Source organism: Gossypium hirsutum, chromosome D01 (assembly GCF_007990345.1).
Source record: "Gossypium hirsutum isolate 1008001.06 chromosome D01, Gossypium_hirsutum_v2.1, whole genome shotgun sequence".
NCBI classification, from domain to species: domain Eukaryota; kingdom Viridiplantae; phylum Streptophyta; class Magnoliopsida; order Malvales; family Malvaceae; genus Gossypium; species Gossypium hirsutum.
Genome location: NC_053437.1, coordinates 52,381,266 through 52,390,094, shown reverse-complemented (window position 1 = coordinate 52,390,094; position 8,829 = coordinate 52,381,266). Strand labels below are relative to the sequence as shown.

At 34.5% G+C, this 8,829-nt stretch overlaps 1 non-coding gene across 1 annotated transcript; it reads right to left on the bottom strand.

The window, feature by feature from the left end:
- Nucleotides 1-565: 565 nt before the first annotated feature.
- Nucleotides 566-672, bottom strand: LOC121214242 (small nucleolar RNA R71). The gene has a single exon (XR_005909828.1). It is a non-coding gene; the product is annotated as a small nucleolar RNA R71 (small nucleolar RNA).
- Nucleotides 673-8,829: the final 8,157 nt, after the last annotated feature.

The window sequence follows — 8,829 nt, the reverse complement described above, 5'->3', positions numbered from 1 at the left end:
GCCAATCAAAGATCTAGAGAGAATAATCTGAAGAAATCATCAATAGTAACAACAAAAACAGCAGCAGCCAATACAAAATTAGTTGCCTTTTGGAGGGAATCTACCACCACACGAGAATTCGCTTTCAACGAGGCTAACAATAACAATATAGAAGACAAACCACCACCACCACAAGTACTGGTAAATATACATATGGCACATAACGAGAGCACTCTAAGAGAGTATCGGCTACCCAATCTGGATATGGTTCAATGGAGTATAATGAGGCTAGCTATCACAGCCAATAATTTTGAGATTAAGCCAGCTATGATCCAGATGATTCAGACAGTTCCATGAAACAATGACAAAGGATCTGATTCAGTATTTACAATGGGTCTTCCAGCTTTGTGATACCTTCAAATACAATGGGGTCACTGACAAGGCTATTCATATTCAGTTGTTCCCCTTTTCATTAATCAATAACATTTTTTCTTGGCTAGATTCACAGGCACCAAGATCAATCACGACATGAGACAAAGTCGACGGGAAATTCCTACAAAAGTTCTTCCCAATTAGTAAGACGGTCTAACTAAGAAGGGGAATTTTGATGTTCAAGCAATTAGAGGGAGAAAGCTTACACGATGCATGAGAGCATTTTAAGATGCTAATTCAGAAATGACCACACCATGGATTGCCTGAGCGGCTACGACTACAATTTTTTTACAAAGGGATGATGTGTATTCGAGGTCAGGATTAGATAGAGCAGCAGGAGGAGCATTAATGAACAGAACGTACAAGGATGCGTATGAATTAATAGAAAGTATGGCGATGAATTCTTGCCATTGGCCAACTAAACGATATACATATGGCGAAAGACCATCTTCGGTGAGGGCTATCTAAGCAGATGAAAAATATCAAGAGTCAGTGGATAGAATCAACCGAATAGAGGTTGAAAAGAATGCACCGTCTATCTATGGAGGAGACAAACCACTCTTCCACTATATTAATAATCCTACCGAGGATGTAAAATACATTGGAAATAGGGTTGAGAATCCCTATGCAAATACATACAATCCTGGATGGATAGATCACCTGAATCTGAGATGGGGAGGAAACCAATGAGGAGGTAATAGCTCGAACCAAGTCAAAAATTCTAACTATTAACCTCCTTATTTACAAAAAGCCTTAGGAAAGGGACAACCCAAGTGACCATACTGTATGTGGTCAACGTCTGGATAGAATCAAGGGGGAGATGCAGTCAATAAGTACAAATGTAAAGTAGGTGCAGTCTGAGTGCAAAAATTCAACGAGAACCTTGACTAAACTAGAAGATCAAATGAGCCAATATATAAAGAAAAATTGGCGCAGCTCTTCCTAGTAATACCGAAAATAAACTTCGTAGAAAAGGGAATGAGCATGTGAAAGCAATAGCTCTTAGATCAGGTAATGTATTGGGTAGCCCAGAAGACCCAAATCAAGAGGTAAATATAGAGAATACTGATGATCTTCAAGAAAGACCCTTAAAAGCTAAAGATGAATCGGAGTTAGAGGAAGTAGTTGCACCAGAATTTGAGCCAGATGTAGAAACAACTAAAGATTCTATTGTAGAAATAATATCGTTCCCTTCAAGGCTAGAAAAAAAGCAAATGCGGGATGAAGACGAGTTTGTAAGTTTTCTAAACTTCTTCAAAACATTAAATATTAACCTGGCTTTGATGGAATTAATTTAAAAAGTTCCTAAGTACGCCAAGTTTTTAAAGGAAATTATGTCTAGGCATAGGAAAATTAAGGTAGGTGAACAAGTTAAAATAAATGGTTTCTATAATGCTATTATTTCAAGACAGGTTCCAAAAATTGGAAAGAACCGGGAAGTTTTACTATTCCTATAGAGATAGGGAGCCTTCATTTTAATAGAGCTTTATGTGACCTAGGAGCTAGCATTAATTTAATGCCTTTATCCATTTGTGAAAATCTCAGGTTAAGGGACCTTAATAATACCTAGAAAACACTACAGTTGGCCGACAGAACTTTAGTGCATCTGAAAGGAGTACTAGAAGATGTGTTAGTCAAAGTGCATAGCTTTATCATCCCAGCAGATTTTGAGGAAAATTGAGAAATACCAATCCTGCAGGTAGACCTTTTATAGCCACATCAAAGTGCACTATTGATTTAGAAAAAAATGAACTAACCATTAAAATTTATGGTGAGACCAAAACTTTTAAGTGTGGTCACCAACAGCACGTGGAAGGTAGGAAGAAGTCAGGGGAGCATTGCAATTGTAACACCCTAAAATTGGGCCTATAAGTTTTAAGGGTATTTTTGGAATTCTAGCCTAAATGTGTTCAGAATATCATAAGTTTTGTAACTGATAATGATTTCGACAATGTCTATTAAGAAATTAAGTTAATTTTTGAAAATGAGTTTCCAACACGTTTAATTTTGAAAATCAGACTCATTTACAAAAGAGTCAAAATTAAAAGGTTTTATGAAGCAATTTAACTAGATTTTTAAAATAAACCTAAAGTCCCCTTCTCTAGTTTGTTTCACGATACTATCCCCTCTTCTTGTTTGTGCCATCCCTTACTTTCCCAAGTTTCTCGCACTTGATTTTGAACTCCAAATCGTAATTCCTTTTGACTTCCAACATCCTTTCAACCATAAATCTCCATTGAAACCAAGAAAAACACCTAAAAACCTCACTAATCTTATCATCTTCTTCAAGAGTGCGTTTTCTCAGATTTACGTCAAAGTTCATTTTTCTTCCATCAAAGGTAACCATCCATATTTCTAATAGTTTTAAATGATATCTAGTCTCTAGAACTGAATTTTTAGCCATTAAAAAGCATGTTTTAGATAAAAAGCCAAAAATTTAGTTATTAATGGTGGATTTCGAGACTGTAGATTAAAATGTGGTTTCAAAGTGTTTTTTAACTTGCTTTAACATGATTAAAATGTTTCTAAAGTTACTTTGAGGTTTTGTTAAGAATTTCTCGAGTTTTAATGAATTTTTATGATAATGGCCAAAGCTTGTCTAAAAATGTCGATACTAAGAATTGAGTAGTTTTGTGTAGTTTAAAGGCTTGGAATTAGTCATAGATGATTACGTAGATGAACAAAATTTGTGTCGTGCAAAAAGATTAATTGTAGGCTGAGATATACGAATTTAAAGTTTTCTATGTCGAAGGTTTTGGTTAAAAGAGAACGTAGCTTAAGCTATTATTTTTTACTATTTAAGGTGAGTTAATGACTGAATGTTGATTGTATATTTGTGTGTTTTGTCTTTTTTAAGTGTCGGAATCAATATGACCTTCAACGAGTAGAGACAAAGGCAAAGAAAATCTTTTCTGAGCTTTCAATTTTTCGGCGAAAGCATATTTTGGTGAGTGTTTTAGAATCGCTACTCGTAGATGATTCATTATGTAATTGGGAATTTAAAGGTAGCCTAAACCCCTACTCTAAATTCTGAATGTAAGTGTTCTCACGCCTATGACTAAATTCTATATGTGTGTTTGTGCAATTGTGAAAATATGAACATATAAGAGATGCTATGAGATGTGCCATAAGCTTGTGATGATTCTTGTGAAAGAGAATATGTTGGTATGATATTCATGCCATGTGATAGTAAATATGTGGGTATGTTTTCATACCATGGAACAGTAAATATACAGTGAATATGTGTGAAAATTCGGTGAGTAAATATGTGATAGCAATGTGGATATTTTGGCCTTATGGTTTTACGAGACCATTGGATATAATTGGCATGCCATCAAATTGTGAGTACTCACCTTGTGATGTGATTTTGAGGCGTTGAGTCCCATGGACAGTTTTCGGAGAGATAAGGGAATGTGAGCTAAGTTCCATCACCGGGATATGTGTGTCTAGTGTGTTGGGTAGTGTTTGCTATACACTTCACTTATGGAATATGTTCGACTCTATGAGTCATTTTGGTGTTTTGAAGATCTATGCATCCAATGTGTGGTGATTGAGTCCACATTATGTTTCATAACTTCAAGAGCCAAACTATCATAAAATGTGTCTGAATGTGGTTAAATGTGATTGATATATGTTGTAATGTATGCTTAAATAATCATGTCATTAATGTGATAAATGTGTAATAATATAAATGGAAGATGATTAAACGTGTGAAATATGATATTAGAGTTAAAATATGTTATGAATATGTGACATGTTTGCTTAGTTGATGCATAATGACTTGTTTGCTTAGTCGATACATAATGACTTGTTTGCATAGTGGTTGTTCTGAGCATTCACTGAGCTTGTTAAGCTCACCCAGTCCTTTTTAACCATTTCAAATAATTAGTGCCAGTGTGAGGGGTGATCCAAGCCAAATACTTTAGTCGCTATTAGCAGGTGTTATTTGACTATTTTTGTTTTGGGAATAAAAGGCAATGTGGTAGATGTTTTGTTGGCTTTGCCATGATTTTTGGTTGTTTCCATGGCTATTGTGCTAGGGAAATTTTTAGGCTTTAAACATGATGTTTGGGACTATTATTTGAGACATTTCGGTGTTTATTTTATGAGACAATTGATGCATGATGCTTGGAACCTATTTGAAATGATCTGTATGCTGAAATATGTTGTGTTTTTATGGTCTGGAATAGAGGTATCGATATTTGGGTTTTAAAAATGATATCTCTACAATTTCCGAAGTGCAAGAAGTCAGTTTTCCTAGTTGGTATTGATATTTTGCCACGAGTATCGATACTCGGGGTAAAATTATCGATACTTTTTCAGTGGTACCGATATTTTCTAAAAGTTGGGTTCTTAAGATGAGAAATAGTAAGCTAATTTGGTAACAATTTTCCAAGAGGTATCAATACCACTTGAGAGAATTTTCGATGGCACTCTACCAATATCGATACCTACGTAATAATTTTGGGATATTTTGCTAAGTGATCCTAATGCTTTTTTGGTGCTTATTTTATGATTGTACAATGTATGTTAGCACATTTTATAGACCCTAGATTAAGCATGACTACAATTCGTATGAATGCATAATAATAAAGGAAACAAAAATATGTATGTTTAATAATATGTTGAATTATGTTGTATGGGATGTGAGACAGTGGTGTAGCATCCTGTTCTTGGGCTTGATGATCGGGCCGGGTATAGGGCGTTACAACAATGAATTATCTATTTCTAATAATCCCAAGTCAAGGGATGTACTTCCTTTAATCTATGCAGGTCGAAAAAACAAGTTTAAGGAAATGAATAAGCGGACAAAGGTGGAGTGGCATGACAGATGATGAACTAATATTGATAGAACCGGAGAATCGTCAATCTATGAATTAATGATGCTGTCGGATGGATCCGGTAGTAAAACTTGAATTATTTAAATTAATATTTAACTTTTTGTAAACTATTTTATCTTTAGCTAATTGTTTAGTCTAGATTTTAATTTTTATTAAAATTATGTTTTATAGAAACCATAACACTTTAGAAATTGGAATTTTGGGTAAAAATAGAGCTAGTGTCGCGACACGGTAACCCCGTGTCGCAACATCAAAGGCAGAATTAACGGAATAATTTCGATGTCACGACACAGCCCTTGACTATCACAACACCGAAGCCAACTTACCTAGAAATCCAAGAGTCTAAATTTTGTCGTAACATCAAACCCCGTTGTTGTGACAATAGCAAATTAATAGGGATGTCACGATACAACCCCTGTGTCGCGACATCACTACAGTTTTCTACAGGGTTCACTTGACCCAAGTGCACAACCCGGTTAACCTAATTTACCTGGTTTTTAACCTCCAAAACAATAATTTTTAACCTAAAAATACTCTAATCACCCATTCTAAACATCTTTTAATATCCTAAACTCCTCCAAACTCTTTCAAACTCAAAACCCTTTTTCATTTAAAAACCTAAAATTCACTTTTTACTTCTCCTTCTTAGTTATTAGGAAAATTTCTTCTTTCAATCTTATTCGGTGCAAAGAAAAGACGGGAAACACCCAATGAAAAAAATATTACAAGGAATTCCACTAATTACACGAGGTTAAGAGTTCTTAACTTAACTTTTTATTGTTCCATTGAAATTAATTGCTTGATATTTCATTAGTTTGTAATCTGAAAATACCATACCTCCTAGGAAGGTTCGAAGAACTACTGAACCGAAATCATCGATGGTTCCGAACCCCTCTAATTTCTTAAACCTAAATGTTGAGAAATATTTTGTAGAAGTTCAAGGAAAAACCTTCATTCAAGAGAGAAGATTTGATCCGTCCATGATTATCTGCCAGGAAATATAGCCTTTAGTTAGGTATCGTAGGTGGGAACATTTTTTGATTATCCTAAAACACGTTGCTGTGGTCTCTGCTATTCAAGATTTTTATGCTTCTTTACAGAACTAAAAGTCTAGAAATACTATAGGTCATAGGTGGGAAACAGTAGCTATGCGAGGGAAAGAACTGCGAATAACTCCTCGAATTATTTAACTTTTGTAATGCCCCATACTATGAAAAATATTTTTATTGATGAAATTGACTTAGAGTATTTTCGAGACATAGATATGGATAACATTATAAACTTTTTAACAAAAGGAAGGGGTGAATAGAAATATCGCCCAGGTACCAATATCCTAACCTACTTTCATCAAGCTATAATGTTTCCTAAAGCTAAAATGTGGATTCAATTCTTATGCAGACGAGTTGTTCTTGCTTTAAATGTGTAATGTAAATACTTTTCAAGCGGTTTTGCTTTATGCTATTTTGCAAAAAAAAACATATATATATCAAGAAATGGATCTACCAAAATATGATGAGATTCATCAATGGCCAGAATGTGGGAGTTTTCTTCCCCCACTTGGTGACAACCCTATGCAAAAAATAGGTGTTCCGATGGCATCCACAAAATAATCAATAAAGTCATCCCAAATCATCATTAGCGACACTCTATTTACACAATACATTGAACTTCAAATAAAGTAGATAAAGAACTAGAACAAACGCTAACAAGAAGCGACAACTGCCCTGACTTCGTCTCAAAGGAAAACCAAATCAACCGCTCAACAAGAAGTTAAAGAAAGTAGTCATCCAAAACTAGATTGGATGTAGGAATCAGGCCCAATCTTTCAGAAGTTTGCATGGAAAAACAATATTAGGGTACCTAATTACACGCTAGATATGTTTGGGCCGACGTATCCTGAGTAGGAGGAAGAGGTGCGTGAAAGCGAAGAGGAATGAGAGGATGACGATGAAGAAGATGATGAGATGGATTTTGAGAAGGATGACTGAAATTTTTTTAAGTTTTGTTTTTAAAAATTGTATGACACACAGCCTTGTGACAGCCTGTGTCCCAGGCTGTGTGTACCTGAAAATGACCAAAGTCATGCTATCTCATTTTTTTTTTTGCAATTGCATAGGAACCCAGACCAAGTCATACCAATCCAACACATATCTAGAAACATTTCATATATTCATTTACCCTATTACATGCCATATAAGCCAAGATGTTTACAAAATCTACCATAAAGAGTCCCCGGGATAGTGTTATTCTTCGGGTTGACCCAATCTCCCAACTACAAAATGCAACCTACAAAACAAACGCAAAACAGGAGTAAGCTTACTTGAAGCTTAGTAAGTTCGTTAAATCAAATGATAATCGTACTAAATTTAAACATAACAGATCAAATTATAGGATTAAATAACTAAGTTCATCTCAATCACAATTCACAACAAGTGAGTATTGTACAGCACATTAGTTTAATTCATATTCCAAGTCGTCGTTTAGTAAGATCTCAAGTCAACAATATCCAATATGAATCGTTACACCAGCACGAAGCCTGCTAGGCATCAAGCCAGATGAACATTGGTACGAAGCCTACTAGGCTCAAAGCCCGATTGGTCACTAGCATGAAGCTTGCTAGGCTCAAAGCCTGATAAACACTGGTACGAGGCCTGCTAGGCTCAAGGCCCTACACAATACACCGACATAAAGCTTGCTAGGTCCAAGGCCCAATACAATACACCGCCATAACAACTCAATTCTATTATATATTCCCAGCAATCAACATTAAACTTTATAATACTGAAGCTAAAAAGGTAAATCCAATAATAAATAATAAAATATAACCATATATATATAAGACGAGCATCGAATTTACAAAACCAATTTCCAGTAACGGCTCAAGTATAGGGACTATCCATCGGTACGACATCCAAGACTAGCAGCCGAAATGTATAATCCCTAACGACCTGTCCTTTGTGTTCCAAGTATTTACGAGGTTCATAAGGGTCATATACCATGTCCATTTCAATTAACTTTCTTTACATTATACCATTATGAGCACACATCCATATATTTCTTATTTATCAAAAAGAACACCAAATTAACTAATAATGCAATCTAGTTCAATTTACTAATTGTCATATATCAATCAATTTAATTCATTCGTAACATAAATAGTAACTATCATATCATATAATCAGTTAAGCGTTTCTTTGTCACATGAATTCAATTATATTCTTTTCTGACTTCCAATCATGACCCTCAATTATAATTTCATTTCAATTTGATTCAATTCCATAATTTAATATTTACTATACAAGAAAATTTAAATACAATATACTTAAATTATTCAATAATTCACAAAAAAACAACTAAATCAATTATTTTATTGTGCAAACTTACAGGACTGATTTGCAGTAACAGTTCAGAGTATCTCAATTAGTGATCGACGTTGTATCAAATCATTATTTCCATTTTCATTTACACACATCAATATAATCCAACATTATGTCATTAGGTTCATATAATATCTTTAAAAATGTACTAAAATTAAACCGAACAAACTTACTAGACTAACTGCAGCAATAACGAAAGT